The following is a 17898-nucleotide window of genomic DNA, read 5'->3' as shown; positions in this document are numbered from 1 at the left end:
ATTAGACAGTTTAGTTAACTGGGGTCAGGACCCGTCTCTGATGAGACACTGACAGCTATGAACATTCATGTGATTCCACAGACATTGACAGTTAAATAAAAGGCCCGTCTGTTGCTCATTGACTACACTGACAGCTATGAACATTCAGTCAATGATTCCACAGTACATTAGACAGTTAACTGGGGGAGGAGGCCCGTCTCTCATTGACTACACTGACAGCTATGAACATTCAGTCAATGATTCCACAGTACATTAGACAGTTAACTGGGGGAGGAGGAACATTCAGTCAATGATTCCACAGTACCATTACACTGTCAATGATTCCACAGTACATTAGACAGTTAACTGGGGAGGAGGAACTCTCATTGACTCACTGACAGCTATGAACATTCAGTCAATGATTCCACAGTACATTAGACAGTTAACTGGGGAGGAGGCCCGTCTCTCATTGACTACACTGACAGCTATGAACATTCAGTCAATGATTCCACAGTACATTAGACAGTTAACTGGGGGAGGAGGCCCGTCTCTCATTGACTACACTGACAGCTATGAACATTCAGTCAATGATTCCACAGTACATTAGACAGTTAACTGGGGGAGGAGGCCCGTCTCTCATTGACTACACTGACAGCTATGAACATTCAGTCAATGATTCCACAGTACATTAGACAGTTAACTGGGGGAGGAGGCCCGTCAATGATTCCACAGTCATTGACTACACTGACAGCTATGAACATTCAGTCAATGATTCCACAGTACATTAGACAGTTAACTGGGGGAGGAGGCCCGTCTCTCATTGACTACACAGGGGTACATTAGACTGCTGAGGGGAACGGCTCATAATAATGGCTAAAATGGAAGAGTGTCGAACACAAGGAAACCATGGGTCTGATGTGGTTTATACCATTCCATGTATTCCTTTCTAGCCATTACTATGAGCCTGTCCTCCCCAATTAAGGTGCCATCTACCGCCTGTGATTGGCTACCATCGCTCCTATCAGTGCAGTGAACTCGTGAGGAATCTTGTCTGGTTTGTCATTCTGTCTAGCTGGGGACATCCTCTGAGAACCAACCTCAGTCACTATTTTATTATTCTGTTTCAGTTCTTCTTCCTCTTCCTCCCTGTGAATCTCTTTTTCAATTTTAACCCATTTCATGTAAGAGAGGGAGCCCCTCCCGGTGCTTTGATATAAAAACAATTGAAAACTGCCCTGGCCCAGCCCCAGTTTATCCCCGGCCCAGCCCCAGTTCATCCCCGGCCCAGCCCCAGTTCATCCCGGCCCAGCCCCAGTTTATCATTCATCCCGGCCCAGCCCCAGTTCATCCCCCCAGCCCCAGTTCATCCCGGCCCAGCCCCAGTTCATCCCCGGCCCAGCCCCAGTCATCCCGGCCCAGCCCCAGTTCATCCCGGCCCAGCCCCAGTTCATCCCGGCCCAGCCCCAGTTCAGCCCAGCCCCCCAGTTCATCCCGGCCCAGCCCCAGTTCATCCCCGCCCAGCCCCAGTTCATCCCCGGCCCAGCCCCAGTTCAGCCCCGGCCCAGCCCCAGTTCAGCCCCGGCCCAGCCCCAGTTTATCCCCGGCCCAGCTTAGGACCTAACCAGAGAGAGAGGGGTTCCTATGGTAGGACCAGACCTTCATCAGGAATGTGGAACGGTCTTCATTAGGGATGAGGAAGGAGGCCTGACTGGCAGTATTACTAATAGACCTCTTATGTAACAGAATTAGAAGCCAGACAGAAGAACTGGAGATCTGTTGTTTTATTCCCATGGAAAGTTCTCTCTCTAATGAAGCTCTATTCCTCCTAGTTCAGCTGGTTCTGAAGGTGGATGAACATTGTAGATGTTGTCCATATTGATTAGTTCTAGACCAAACCTTTAATACACGTTAAAGTTCTACTGTAGGCTACACATGCACAACCATTGCATTGGCAGGACTCAGGTCTTTTAATGAAAGGAATTGTACATCTTTTCTCCCCGTGACTATAAATCTCTGTGTTGAAGAGACTTTGAAAATAGTTTTAACTTGACAGAGTGGACGTTTGGTTTCCCTGCTGGTCCTACAAGGCGGCAGACATCAGCAGACATTGCATTAACGATGGGGCCCATTCTTCTCATTGGGAATATCAAAACCATGTCTAGCCAAAATAACTGTTTATACGTCCCAAATGGCACCCTATGCCTAGATAGTGCACTACTTTTGACCTGCCCCTAAGGTAAAGTAGTGCACTATGAAGGGAATAGGGTGCCATTTGGAACGTAGACTCTGTGTTGCCATAAAGCAGGCAGCACGGCTGGCGAGTCAGTGGAACATATGTCTGAACATTTAATGCTGTTGTATGAAGAAGACAGATGGAACAGTCAGTCCAGTCCAGGGACATAAAGAAAGCCGTTGGAATGGTCTGCAGATTGTGTTTCTGATGAACAGTGGGAAGTAGAAGGGGGATTCACTCAGTGTGGGTCACGTTTCTTCTTCTGCTGAGTGTAGATTTTAGTACAGATGGAATATCACCATTGTAGGAAACAGAATGGGTGTACACACAGTCACCGCTGTGTGGAAGTGTTGGACACATCGATCAGTGTAGAGCTGGAGCTTGTCAAAGAGAGATGTGTCCGTGACACTTCCCTGTAGTTGGGTAGTTCCTTCACTCTACCATTAACCAGGGGGCTCATATGGGTGTGTGTGTGGGGGTAAGTGTGTGGACTGTAGGGTAGTCCCCCCCCCCCACACGCACAGCTCACATGGAAGCGCTTTCATAATTTTATATACAAGAAACGTCTGGCATGGCATCAAAGCAGCTCTTTCTCTGGGATGGGATGGAAGCCCTATTCCTAGACAGTGAGGGGCTCTGAAATGTCTCATGTGTTTTGGCTCATGGTCAGTCCATGAGGAGGCACAGTTCTTTATTAGGGTTCTGAAATTCTGGGACGTTGCATTATTCTGTCCCTCGTTACATTTCCAGTAGATCTACAGGCTAGCGAGGAAGCAACAACTTAGTGTAATTTACTGTCTGAGATTCTGATGAATCATAATTCCAGATGTTTTCTGATTTGGATGTGTTTTGATGTCCACCATCCCAGGGAATGGTTCCACTGTCCCCTTGTTTCACTTCAGACACATGAAATACCGTAACATGGACGTGATAACAGCTCTGTCCTGTTCCACAGAAGTCCAAGTGCATCCTGACTTTGGCCACTTCTGTTGGCAGTTTGGTGTTTAAAGGTCCCTCCATTCCTCCCCCTCCCTCTGTGATGCTGATAGATACAGGATCACAACCTCTGGTGCGATAACACAACACTAGGACTGTAACGGTCACGGAATTTTGGATGACTGTAATTGGCCAGCCAAATGACTGCAGTCACCGTAATAACCGTTTTGAATAACAAACGTATTCTTTTGGCTGCCATCTTTCTCCTCTCCTCTGCTGCTCTGATCTGGGGGCTAAAGACATCAGCATACTTCAGTTGTGCTGGCTGCTAGCCCAAACCCAATGAGTGTACTCGCAAACTCCTTTAAAAGACCTTCGCTTGAAAAACGTGAAAAAAGCGTGTATTTCCATTTGTTGATTTGAGACCCCGTAGCCAGTATAAACTTCATCAAAATAGTCCCAATTAATTGAAGATAACCCAAGATACCCGTCATTCATTGAGACATTTTTATGTTTGCTGCAGCATGAAAACATGTGTGGCCAAACAGCTGAAAAACCCCCTTACTAAACGTGGTGTTGAGCGCTGTGTTAGAGGTCCTAAAGGGCTGTGTTAGAGGTCCTAAAGGGCTGTGTTAGAGGTCCTAAAGGGCTGTGTTAGAGGTCCTAAAGGGCTGTGTTAGAGGTCCTAAAGGGCTGTGTTAGAGGTCCTAAAGGGCTGTGTTAGAGGTCCTAAAGGGCTGTGTTAGGGCTGTGTTAGAGGTCCCTGTTGAAAGGGCTGTGTTAGAGGTTGTCCCTGTTGAGGGCTGTGTTAGAGGTCCTAAAGGGCTGTGTTAGAGGTTGTCAGCCTGTTGAGGGCTGTGTTAGAGGTGTTAGTCAGCGCTGATGGTTGGCCTTTGTTGTGGGGAGCAGAAAGCACCTCCGAATCCATTGCTTGACATTTTCAAATGGCTGACTGGGAAGAGGGAAGGGGCCAATGGGTGAGCTATGTACCCCGACCCATGCTGAGTGATCCATCATTTAATTTGAGGGCTTTGTGGTGCTGAGTGGACTAAACACACACACTCTCGTACTGAATCTCCAGAACTAACTCTAGAGCATAAATGAACTCTCATTGTGAAAACTCTCTGACAACTTAACCTCTGCATTAAACCTTAGTATCGTCAGAGTATGTCCCCACACCAGCACCAAGTTATATTATGACTGTTGCTATAGAGACATGTACTATACAGTGCTTGAATGGATTTCTGGATACGTGCCACACATACATACATTTTAGTGGTAATACATAGGAACACAGCTAAGATAAACATCTTCAGGGGCTCTGTATTGGAAATATTGATGTTCTTGGCAACAGACCAATGTAATTGTTTATTGGCCTCCTTTCTCTATACAATGTAGTGATTGGCCTGCATCACTCACCCTACTTTCTCCATCCTATCCTGTACGCTCTGCCCTTTCACTCCTGCAGTGATGGGAAAAGTAGCCAATCGTCATACTTGAGTAAAGGTATCTTAATAGAAAATGACTGAGGTGAAAGTCACCCAGTAAAATACTACGTGAGAAAACCAAAATATTCTGTTTCAATATACTTAAGTGTAAATAATTTCAAATTCCTTACATTAAGAAAACCAGACGGCATGATTTTTGTGTTTTTTTAAATGTATTTACAGATAGCCAGGGGCACACTCCAATACTCAGACATAATTTACAAACAAAGCATTTGTTTAGTGAGTCCGTCAGATCAGAGGCAGTAGGGATGACCAGGGATGTTCTCTTGATAAGTGTCAAAAATAAAGTGTAGATACAAAAAATATATACTTATGTATACTAAATATATACTTATTTTAAAGTATTTTTACTTAAGTACTTCACACCACTGCACTCCTGCTTCCTCTCTTTCATTCTTTCTTACCCTTGTTTCTTCTTTCACTCTACTCTGCTTTAGACAGGACTGTGTCCAAAACACTGAGTATGTGATGCCATACAGTACATCGTTGTGCAGATGGAGGCAGAGCCATAGCTTAATGTCAAAACACTGAGTATGTGATGCCATACAGTACATCGTTGTGCAGATGGAGGCAGAGCCATAGCTTAATGTCAAAACACTGAGTATGTGATGCCATACAGTACATCGTTGTGCAGATGGAGGCAGAGCCATAGCTTAATGTCAAAACACTGATGTGATGCCATACAGTACATTGTTGTGCCATAGCCATAGCTTAATGTTAAAACACTGAGTATGTGATGCCATACAGTACATCGTTGTGCAGATGGAGGCAGAGCCATAGCTTAATGTTAAAACACTGAGTATGTGATGCCATACAGTACATCGTTGTGCAGATGGAGGCAGAGCCATAGCTTAATGTTAAAACACTGAGTATGTGATGCCATACAGTACATCGTTGTGCAGATGGAGGCAGAGCCATAGCTTAATGTTAAAACACTGAGTATGTGATGCCATACAGTACATCGTTGTGCAGATGGAGGCAGAGCCATAGCTTAATGCAAACACTGATGTTGAGGCAGATGGAGGCAGAGCCATAATGTCAAAACACTGTATGTGATGCCATACTTAATGTCAAAACACTGAGTATGTGATGCCATACAGTACATTGTTGTGCAGATGGAGGCAGAGCCATAGCTTAATGTTAAAACACTGAGTATGTGATGCCATACAGTACATTGTTGTGCAGATGGAGGCAGAGCCATAGCTTAATGTTAAAACACTGAGTATGTGATGCCATACAGTACATTGTTGTGCAGATGGAGGCAGAGCCATAGCTTAATGTCAAAACACTGAGTATGTGATGCCATACAGTACATGTTGTGCAGATGGAGGCAGAGCCATGTGTCAAAACACTGAGTATGCCATACAGTACATTGTTGTGCAGATGGAGGCAGAGCCATAGCTTAATGTTAAAACACTGAGTATGTGATGCCATACAGTACATGTTGTGCAGATGGAGGCAGAGCCATAGCTTAATGTCAAAACACTGAGTATGTGATGCCATACAGTACATTGTTGTGCAGATGGAGGCAGAGCCATAGCTTAATGTTAAAACACTGAATGTGATGCACTGTTGTGCAGATGGAGGCAGAGCCATAGCTGCCATGCCATACAGTACATCGTTGTGCAGATGGAGGCAGAGCCATAGCTTAATGTCAAAACACTGAGTATGTGATGCCATACAGTACATCGTTGTGTGCAGATGGAGGCAGAGCCATAGCTTAATGTTAAAACACTGAGTATGTGATGCCATACAGTACATCGTTGTGCAGATGGAGGCAGAGCCATCGTTAAAACACTGAGTATGCAGCAGATGGAGGCAGAGCCATAGCTTAATGTCAAAACACTGAGTATGTGATGCCATACAGTACATCGTTGTGCAGATGGCAGAGCCAGCTTAATGTTAAAACACTGAGCCATACAGTACATGTTATGGGAGGCAGAGCCATGTTAAAACACTGAGTATTGATGCCAAATGGTCAGATGACCCGAGCTCAATGTTAAAACACTGAGTATGTGATGCCATACAGTACATGTACAGATGGAGGCAGAGCCATGTAACACTGAGTATGATGCCATACATTTGGCTGGCAGAGCCATAGCTTAATGTTGGTATGTTGCCATACAGTACATCGTTGTGCAGATGGATATGACATGTTGTGCAGATGGAGGCAATAGCTGAGTATGTGATGCTGACTCGTCTGCTTCTTAATGTGCCTGTCCCCATAGCTTAATGTCTGCAGGTTCTGTTATGTGATGCCATACAGTACATCGTTGTGCAGATGGAGGCAGAGCCATAGCTTAATGTTAAAACACTGACTGTCTGCTTCTGTGCCTGTCCCTTCTTGCAGGTTCTGTTGCTGACTGTCTGCTTCTGTGCCTGTCCCTCTGCAGGTTCTGTTGCTGACTGTCTGCTTCTGTGCCTGTCCCTCTGCAGGTTCTGTTGCTGACTGTCTGCTTCTGTGTCTGTCCCTCTGCAGGTTCTGTTGCTGACTGTCTGCTTCTGTGTCTGTTCCCTCTGCAGGTTCTGTTGCTGACTGTCTGCTTCTGTGTCTGTCCCTCTGCAGGTTCTGTTGCTGACTGTCTGCTTCTGTGTCTGTCCCTCTGCAGGTTCTGTTGCTGACTGTCTGCTTCTGTGTCTGTTCCCTCTGCAGGTTCTGTTGCTGACTGTCTGCTTCTGTGTCTGTCCTCTGCAGGTTCTGTTGCTGACTGTCTGCTTCTGTGCCTGTCCCTCTGCAGGTTCTGTTGCTGACTGTCTGCTTCTGTGTCTGTCCTCTGCAGGTTCTGTTGCTGACTGTCTGCTTCTGTGCCTGTTCCCTCTGCAGGTTCTGTTGCTGACTGTCTGCTTCTGTGCCTGTCCCTCTGCAGGTTCTGTTGCTGACTGTCTGCTTCTGTGCCTGTTCCCTCTGCAGGTTCTGTGCCTGTCCCTGAGGTTCTGTTGCTGACTGTCTGCTTCTGTGCCTGTCCCTCTGCAGGTTCTGTTGCTGACTGTCTGCTTCTGTGCCTGTTCCCTCTGCAGTTCTGTTGCTGACTGTCTGCTTCTGTGCCTGTCACTCTGCAGGTTCTGTTGCTGACTGTCTGCTCCTGTGCCTGTTCCCTCTGCAGGTTCTGTTGCTGACTGTCTGCTCCTGTGCCTTTCCCTCTGCAGGTTCTGTTGCTGACTGTCTGCTCCTGTGCCTGTTCCCTCTGCAGGTTCTGTTGCTGACTGTCTGCTCCTGTGCCTGTCCCTCTGCAGGTTCTGTTGCTGACTGTCTGCTCCTGTGCCTGTTCCCTCTGCAGGTTCTGTTGCTGACTGTCTGCTCCTGTGCCTGTCCCTCTGCAGGTTCTGTTGCTGACTGTCTGCTTCTGTGCCTGTCACTCTGCAGGTTCTGTTGCTGACTGTCTGCTTCTGTGCCTGTCCCTCTGCAGGTTCTGTTGCTGACTGTCTGCTTCTGTGCCTTTCCCTCTGCAGGTTCTGTTGCTGACTGTCTGCTTCTGTGCCTGTCCCTCTGCAGGTTCTGTTGCTGACTGTCTGCTTCTGTGCCTGTCCTCTGCAGGTTCTGTTGCTGACTGTCTGCTTCTGTGCCTGTCACTCTGCAGGTTCTGTTGCTGACTGTCTGCTTCTGTGCCTGTCACTCTGCAGGTTCTGTTGCTGACTGTCTGCTTCTGTGCCTGTCACTCTGCAGGTTCTGTTGCTGACTGTCTGCTTCTGTGCCTGTTCCCTCTGCAGGTTCTGTTGCTGACTGTCTGCTTCTGTGCCTGTTCCCTCTGCAGGTTCTGTTGCTGACTGTCTGCTTCTGTGCCTGTCACTCTGCAGGTTCTGTTGCTGACTGTCTGCTTCTGTGCCTGTCACTCTGCAGGTTCTGTTGCTGACTGTCTGCTTCTGTGCCTGTTCCCTCTGCAGGTTCTGTTGCTGACTGTCTGCTTCTGTGCCTGTTCCCTCTGCAGGTTCTGTTGCTGACTGTCTGCTTCTGTGCCTTTCCCTCTGCAGGTTCTGTTGCTGACTGTCTGCTCCTGTGCCTGTCACTCTGCAGGTTCTGTTGCTGACTGTCTGCTTCTGTGCCTGTCACTCTGCAGGTTCTGTTGCTGACTGTCTGCTTCTGTGCCTGTCCCTCTGCAGGTTCTGTTGCTGACTGTCTGCTCCTGTGCCTGCTCCCTCTGCAGGTTCTGTTGCTGACTGTCTAATTCTGTGTCTGTCCCTCTGCAGGTTCTGTTGCTGACTGTCTGCTTCTGTGTCTGTTCCCTCTGCAGGTTCTGTTGCTGACTGTCTGCTCCTGTGTCTGTCCCTCTGCATGTTCTGTTGCTGACTGTCTGCTCCTGTGTCTGTCCCTCTGCAGGTTCTGTTGCTGACTGTCTGCTTCTGTGCCTGTCCCTCTGCAGGTTCTGTTGCTGACTGTCTGCTCCTGTGCCTTCTCCCTCTGCAGGTTCTGTTGCTGACTGTCTAATTCTGTGTCTGTCCCTCTGCAGGTTCTGTTGCTGACTGTCTGCTTCTGTGTCTGTTCCCTCTGCAGGTTCTGTTGCTGACTGTCTGCTCCTGTGTCTGTCCCTCTGCATGTTCTGTTGCTGACTGTCTGCTCCTGTGCCTGTCCCTCTGCAGGTTCTGCATTTCTTCTGTGATACGTGCTCCGTGCCTGTCTTTAGGGAGGCCAGTGTGGGTTGTCACTCGGGCCACAGCCTCCTCAACCTCCAGGATTCCCTGCAGGACTCCAGGACCCTCACCATCCAGCTGCTGGCAGACGCCCAGCGAGGCAGGCACGCTGTACAGGTGGGTACTGGGATGCAGGGCAGGCACGCTGTACAGGTGGGTACTGGGATGCAGGGCAGGCACGCTGTACAGGGGGGTACTGAGATGCAGGGCAGGCACGCTGTACAGGTGGGTACTGGGATGCAGGGCAGGCACGCTGTACAGGTGGGTACTGGGATGCAGGGCAGGCACGCTGTACAGGTGGGTACTGGGATGCAGGGCAGGCATGCTTTAAGTGGGTAATGTGATGCAGGCATGTTGTAGGTGGTGGGGACTCTACATAGATCTATAGGGGATATACAGAGGGGACTCTACATAGATCTATAGGGGGATATACAGAGGGGACTCTATGTAGATCTATAGGGGGGGATATACAGAGGGGACTCTACGTAGATCTATAGGGGGATATACAGAGGGGACTCTACGTAGATCTATAGGGGGATATACAGAGGGGACTCTACGTAGATCTATAGGGGGATATACAGAGGGGACTCTACGTAGATCTATAGGGGGATATACGGAGGGGACTCTACGTAGATCTATAGGGGGATATACGGAGGGGACTCTACGTAGATCTATAGGGGGATATACGGAGGGGACTCTACATAGATCTATAGGGGGATATACAGAGGGGACTCTACGTAGATCTATAGGGGGATATACAGAGGGGACTCTACGTAGATCTATAGGGGGATATACAGAGGGGACTCTACGTAGATCTATAGGGGGATATACAGAGGGGACTCTACGTAGATCTATAGGGGGATATACAGAGGGGACTCTACGTAGATCTATAGGGGATATACAGAGGGGACTCTACGTAGATCTATAGGGGGATATACAGAGGGGACTCTATGTAGATCTATAGGGGATATACAGAGGGGACTCTACGTAGATCTATAGGGGGATATACAGAGGGGACTCTACGTAGATCTATAGGGGGATATACAGAGGGACTCTCGTAGATCTATAGGGGGATATACAGAGGGGACTCTACGTAGATCTAAAGGGGGATATACAGAGGGGACTCTACGTAGATCTATAGGGGGAAATACAGGGGGACTCTACGTAGATCTATAGGGGGATATACAGAGGGGACTCTACGTAGATCTATAGGGGGATATACAGAGGGGACTCTACGTAGATCTATAGGGGGATATACAGAGGGGACTCTACGTAGATCTATAGGGGGATATACAGAGGGGACTCTACGTAGATCTATAGGGGGATATACAGAGGGACTCTACGTAGATCTATAGGGGGATATACAGAGGGGACTCTACGTAGATCTATAGGGGATATACAGAGGGACTCTACGTAGATCTATAGGGGGATATACAGAGGGGACTCTACGTAGATCTATAGGGGATATACAGAGGGGACTCTACGTAGATCTATAGGGGGATATACAGAGGGGACTCTACGTAGATCTATAGGGGGATATACAGAGGGGACTCTACGTAGATCTATAGGGGATATACAGAGGGGACTCTTAGATCTATAGGGGGATATACAGAGGGGACTCTACGTAGATCTATAGGGGGATATACAGAGGGGACTCTACGTAGATCTATAGGGGGATATACAGAGGGGACTCTACGTAGATCTATAGGGGGATATACAGAGGGGACTCTACGTAGATCTATAGGGGGATATACAGAGGGGACTCTACGTAGATCTATAGGGGGATATACAGAGGGGACTCTACGTAGATCTATAGGGGGATATACAGCGGGGACTCTACGTAGATCTATAGGGGGATATACAGAGGGGACTCTACGTAGATCTATAGGGGGATATACAGAGGGGACTCTACGTAGATCTATAGGGGGATATACAGAGGGGACTCTACGTAGATCTATAGGGGGATATACAGAGGGGACTCTACGTAGATCTATAGGGGGATATACAGAGGGGACTCTACGTAGATCTATAGGGGGATATACAGAGGGGACTCTACGTAGATCTATAGGGGGATATACAGAGGGGACTCTACGTAGATCTATAGGGGGATATACAGAGGGGACTCTACGTAGATCTATAGGGGGATATACAGAGGGGACTCTACTAGTAGATCTATAGTTTGTATTCAGAGTCTCTGACGCTATCAGGGGGATATACAGAGGGGACTCTACGTGATCTATAGGGGGATATACAGCATGGACTCTACGGAGATCTATGGGGGATATACAGAGGGGACTCTACGTAGATCTATAGGGGGATAGAGGGAACTCTACGTAGATCTATAGGGGGATATACAGAGGGGACTCATAGATCTATTTATACAGAGGGGACTCTCGTAGATCTATGGGGGATATACAGAGGGGACTCTACGTTCTATAGGGGGATATACAGCGGGGACTCTACGTTGGTGTGTGTGTGTGTGTGTGTGTGTGTGTGTGTGAGACCACTGAGTCAGCTCTGACAGTTTGTATTCAGAGTCTTGACGGCATCAGGAACAGAATGGATCATTAGTGTCAGCTATCACCCAGCCTCACAGGCCCGGAAGAATTGGGAGTGGGAGGGCGGGAGAGAGAGGGAAGGAGAGCGGGCGAGAAGGAGAGGCCATAGTGCCCATTTATAGCCCCTCTAATACTATGGCTGCGTCCCAAATGGCACCATGTTCCCTACATAGCGTTCTACTTTTTAGGGAATTAGGGTGTCAGCCCCGTGAAGGGAATTAGGGTGTCAGCCCCGTGAAGGGAATTAGGGTGTCAGCCCCGTGAAGGGAATTAGGGTGTCAGCCCCGTGAAGGGAATTAGGGTGTCAGCCCCGTGAAGGGAATTAGTGTCAGCCCCGTGAAGGGAATTAGGGAGTCAGCCCCGTGAAAGGGAATTAGGTGTCAGCCCCGTGAAGGGAATTAGGGTGTCAGCCCCGTGAAGGGAATTAGGGTGTCAGCCCCGTGAAGGGAATTAGGGTGTCATCCCCGTGAAGGGAATTAGGGTGTCAGCCCCGTGAAGGGAATTAGGGTGTCACATGGGATGCAGACAACCACTCAGAACATTAGGCCACTCCTTCTTAGTCGGCTGGCTGGGAGGTGGGTTGTCCTCCAGCTGTGAATGGAGAGTGAAGGGTGTTGGGAACAGGATGGCTTTGGGAGGACGGACACAATGGAGAGGAATTCTAGGAAGACGCTTCCTTCCCCCGCCCTGTCCCCATATCCCCCAAACCAACTCACTCACATGCCAATGAAATATGTATGCCCCTCCCCTTTCTCAAAACACAATAGAAAACACACCTCCCCCTACCCCCTTCAGTTCTGTGACGCTCAGTTGGTGTTTTGAGGCTCACTTAACTTGAAGACCTAATTCACCAAATGCTGCTAACTCAGTCTAGGTTGAGTGTTTTTAGCTCCTGTGAAGAGGCTGTACTATGACAAGGACCAGCCTGATAATCCATTATTTCCTATGAAGAGATTTCATGGGCTGTGTCCCAAATGGCACCCTGTTCCCTATGGGCCCTGGTCAAAAATAGTTCACTACATAAACAATGGGTCCAATTTTGGACACACATAATGTTCATGGGCTTGAATGGCACAAAGCCCAAGCTGTAGAACTCTGTCCTGAAAGGTAGAAGACCTTTGGCCTAAAGGGTTACATTAAAACACCATAATCTCATTTGCCGCCTTTTTTTGCCCGTTCTGCCACCCCCTTAACCTCTGAACCAGGATTTGTTACCCCTATAGATGACGTCATTGGTGCTTTCTCTCTGATTGACACCACCACCCTGGTAGTACCCCTCATTCCATTGGTTGAGCTCAGTCCTGCCGGGACGGATCAGGTTATGGACGGTTGTCAGCTTCCACCTAGTGAGAAGTTAATTGAACCTTTTGTCCTAGTCGGTCACACTTTATATCAAGGCCATTTAGCAGACACTTTTATCCCAAGAGACTTAGTCATGCTTGCATTCACTCTCCCTACAGTTAAAGGCATGTCTGCTGATTAAGCATTTTGGTTGCAGATCTTAACACAGTCTTAACATAACGCTCTGAGCTTTAGTTCCGACCCCTATATCCACCAGAGGTGCCTCTATAGAGTGACTTCATGATGAGGACCAACTACTGTCTGGAAAACAGCTGCTGTGTTGGCCTGGGGTCAACAGCCTCTCTCCACCAGTAGTACTGGACCCAGTCTGAGGAATTTAATTCACTTAACCAGCTGGCCTCCTACTGAAAAGACTGAGGTCACTCATCAATTCATCCACTGATATGGAGGGGAGGAGAGGAGAGCCATTTACACCATAGTCTCATGATAACCAGTAGCTTGCTGTTCCCTGGTGCAAAAAGGTTGAGAAACACTAACCTCCTGCATCTGATAAAGAACAATGTTTCACTATTTAAAGGTCTTAACCTACATCCGGTGAATTGCAGAGCGCCAAATTCAAATTAAATTACAAAAAATATTTCATTTTCCTGAAATCACAAGTGCAATGCACCAAAACATACCTTAACTTGTTGTTAATCCAGCCGGTGTGTCAGATTTCAAAAAGGCTTTACGGTGAAAGCAAACCATGCGATTATGTGAGGACAGCTCTCAGCAGACAAAACATTACAAACAGCTAGCAGCAAAGTAGATTTGTCACGAAAGTCAGAAAAGCAATACAATTAATCACTTGCCTTTTGATCTTCGTATGTTTGCACTCACGAGACTCCCAGTTACACAATAAATATTAGTTTTGTTTGATAAAGATTCTCTTTATATCCAAAAACCTCCATTTGATTGGTGCGTTTTGTTCAGTAATCGTGCAGTCACGACGGGCAGACAAATTCCAAATAATATCCGTAAAGTTAATAGAAACATGTCAAACTTTTATTATCAATCCTCAGGTTGTTTTTACAATAAATAATAGCTAATATTTCAACCGGACGGTAGCCTTTTTAATAGAAGAGAGAAAGAAAAGGTCTTGCTCCCGGCGTGCACGCATGCACAAATCTGAGGACATCTGGCTATCCACTGACGCAATGTGATCATTCTTTCTCATTTTTTCAGAATAAAAGCCTGAAACTATGTCTAAAGACTGTTCACACCTTGTGGAAGCCATAGGGAAAGAATATGGTTGATATCCCTTTAAATGGAGGATAGGCTTGCAATGGAAAAGAGTAGTTTCAGAAAAACGGCACTTCCTGGATGGATTTTCCTCAGATTTCCGCCTGCTATATCAGTTCTGTTATACTCACAGACAATATTTTGACCGTTTTGGAAAATTTAGAGTTTTCTATCCTAATCTGCCAATTATATGCATATTCTAGCTTCTGGGCCTGAGAAATAGGCAGTTCACTTTGGGCACGTTTTTCATCCAAACATCAAAATACTGCCCCCTAGCCTAAAGAGGTTTTAACCTGTCAGGACTTAACCTGTGAATAATGTGTCAATGTACCATTCAAAGGTCATGCTACATTTCGTCCCCACTAAAGCAGTTTCTTAATGATTTACCTGCAGCTGAGCATTGAGAAAGCACAGGCCGTTGCTGAGCAGGTGGAACTCAAGGCCATGGTGGTCCAGTCAGAGGTCAAAGCCATCACACAGCGTCATAAGAAGGCCCTGGAGGAACGAGAGTGTGAACTACTGTGGAAAGTAAGTTGGTTTTCTGCTAAGTAGTATCATACTGTAGGACCTACAGTACATTTACACATTCCAGCAATGTTACAAAACCTGACAAGTGTAACTTTTTTTCTCCCTTCTGTCCCTTTCCCCTCTCCCTCCTTTTGCCCTCTCTTAAGGTTGAGAATATCCGTCAGGTGAAAGCCAAGTCCCTCTATCTCCAGTTAGAGAAGCTGCACCAGAACCTGACCAAGCTGGACAGCACCATCTCTACAGTAACCCAGGTCCTAGAGAAGGGCAGTAGTCTGGACCTGCTGCTGGCCAGAGAGAGCATGCTCCTCCAGATCACAGAGCTTAAGGCCCTCAGGGAGCTGTTACTGCCGCAGGATGATGATCGCATCCTGTTCACCACCCCCGACCAGACCTTGCTCCTCGCCATCCAGTCCCTAGGTCTGGTCAGCTCCGGGGCCTTCGCCCCCCTCACCAAGGCCCAGGGAGAGGGGCTTTGTCGGGGCTTGCAGGGTAAGCAGGCTTCCTTCACTGTGGTGGGGTATGATCATGATGGAGAGCTCAGGCTGTCTGGTGGGGACGGTGTGTCAGCTGTGGTGGTGGCGTCCGATGGTAACCTGCTAAACGCTGAGGTGACCGACCATCAGAACGGGTTGTACACGGTCAGCTACCTGCCCAAGGTAGAAGGAGAACATCTGGTGTCAGTCCTTATCTGCAACCAGCACATCGAAGGCAGCCCCTTTAAAGTGCTGGTCAAGTCTGGCCGTAGCTATAGAGGTACCCCCTTTCCGGTGGCCTCGTTCGGCAGGGAGGGGGACGGAGATGGGCAGCTGTGTCGCCCTTGGGGGGTGTGTGTGGACAAAGAGGGCTACATAATCGTAGCTGACCGAAGCAACAACAGGGTGCAGATCTTCAAGCCGTGCGGTTCCTTCCACCACAAGTTTGGTACGCTGGGCTCCAGACCAGGCCAGTTGGACCGACCAGCTGGGGTGGCCTGCGACAGCCAGAGGAGAATCATCGTTGCCGACAAGGATAATCACCGCATCCAGATCTTCACCTTTGAAGGCCGGTTCCTCCTCAAGTTCGGGGAGAAGGGAACCAAGACCGGTCAGTTCAGCTACCCCTGGGACGTGGCGGTCAGCTCGGAGGGAAAGATCCTCGTCTCAGACACCCGGAACCACCGCATCCAGCTCTTCAGGCAGGACGGCACCTTCCTCAACAAGTACGGCTTTGAGGGGGCTCTATGGAAACACTTGGACTCCCCCAGAGGCGTGGCCTTCACTCAGGAGGACCACCTGGTGGTGACAGACTTCAACAACCACCGTCTGTTGATCATCCGGTCGGACTGCCAGTCGGCCCGCTTCCTGGGATCAGAGGGAAGCGGTAACGGTCAGTTCCTGCGGCCGCAGGGCGTAGCAGTGGACCAGGAGGACCGCATCGTGGTGGCTGACTCCCGGAACCACCGGATCCAGGTGTTTCAAACCAACGGTAATTTCTTATGCAAGTTGGGGACTCAGGGTAGCAGCTTTGGACAGATGGATCGCCCATCGGGTATAGCTGTTACTCCTGACGGAAGGATTGTTGCCGTGGACTTTGGAAACAACCGAATCATTATGTTCTAGGCTAGGCAGTTTGTCTGCTGGTTTGCAAAGGAAGAAACATTGAAGAGGAGATTTTGAAACACACCCAGCAGATGCAAATGTCTTTGTGAGCAAATGGAGATGGTAATATTGAAACTTGACCTTTTCTCTCAGCTTTACCTCTATTTTGAAAGAGCAAATCAATGTAGAACATGAACCGCTGCCAACAAGGGGTTATTGTCATAAGCTGACATTTTGAACCCTATAGAAGGCCTTCTGTGACAGTATCTGGCTCGATAGTTGTCTTTGCTCCTGATGTGTGCGTCAAAATCTCTGATTTTCTCAGGGAATTTCTTGCATTGTTGAAATACTTCCACTGCATCATACCTACCTCATGTAGCTGTGTATGAATGTACTCCTTTATTATTTGATGCATAGATTTTGCTAGTGGAGTTTTGATAAAGTAACTACCTCAATGCAAGAGAAAAGTATAGTTAACATGAAGCAACATTTGGTTGATATTTGCACAGAAAGCACTCACACATTTTCTCTAATTGTTACTGTTGACATAAAGTGTGTGAAATCCCAGAATGTTGCTGAGAACAATGTATTTCCTGTGTTACATACATGTGGCAACGTGGAGTCAGACATTTTTATAAACTCAGCAACTGTTATTTTTCCATTTTGTTTTTAAATATGCCTTCATACCTCTGTAAAAACCTTTTTTACCTCATGTCACAACCACATAGTACCTCAGAACTCCAGTGTCCTCAGGTCAATAGTATGCTGAGTCCCAAATGGCACCCTATTCCCTAAATAGTGCACTACTTTTGACTAGAGCCCATAGGGCACTGGTGCACTAAATAGCGAATAGGTTGTAATCTGAGACTCGTCCTGTAAAATGGATTCTCTCCACAAAATGGCTGCTGCCAGTTTGCTATAGGCAGGTTGAATATTTGATATCAGTGACCAGTCAGTTCAGTCAGTTGTGTGATTTCAGGGAAAAAACATTTAACAAGGAATTGACCATCTTGAATTTGGTGAATCATCAGAATTGTTATTTTCTGGGCATCTATGAAGAACTGTGACTTGAAACTACTGGCAATCATCATTGTTGTTAGATGAATGAATACATGTCAGGATTAATATATCCTAAGGCAACTAGTGCATTCGGCCACAACATAGTGAAGATTAGACAATGACACATTGGTGTGGGTTAACTTGGATTTAATCTCAACCATGTCTGAACCTGAGTCTAAATCTATTTACTGATATCCATTTAGAAATCATTGAAATCTGTGTAGACTAACTCTCCTAAGAGTAGTGAAGTTTCATTCTGATATTTTTTGAAGAACAACCTTTGTGCACATGGTTGGTGGTTTAGATTGGCA

The 17898-nt window shown here is 47.4% G+C and overlaps 1 pseudogene across 1 annotated transcript in view; it reads left to right on the top strand.

Moving 5' to 3' along the window:
• Window positions 1-17582, top strand: part of LOC118374408 (E3 ubiquitin-protein ligase TRIM71-like) — a 26260-nt pseudogene extending 8678 nt beyond the window's left edge. Inside the window, exons 2-4 of the transcript XR_008124409.1 lie at window positions 9232-9399; window positions 14817-14951; window positions 15098-17582. The product of XR_008124409.1 is annotated as an E3 ubiquitin-protein ligase TRIM71-like (transcript). The remainder of the gene's footprint in view (window positions 1-9231; window positions 9400-14816; window positions 14952-15097) is intronic.
• The last annotated feature ends 316 nt before the right edge of the window (window positions 17583-17898 follow it).

This window comes from Oncorhynchus keta, unplaced genomic scaffold (assembly GCF_023373465.1).
Source record: "Oncorhynchus keta strain PuntledgeMale-10-30-2019 unplaced genomic scaffold, Oket_V2 Un_contig_777_pilon_pilon, whole genome shotgun sequence".
Classification (NCBI taxonomy): Eukaryota; Metazoa; Chordata; class Actinopteri; order Salmoniformes; family Salmonidae; genus Oncorhynchus; species Oncorhynchus keta.
The sequence above is the reverse complement of the archived record's forward strand: the minus strand, read 5'-3'. Positions and strand labels throughout refer to the sequence as shown.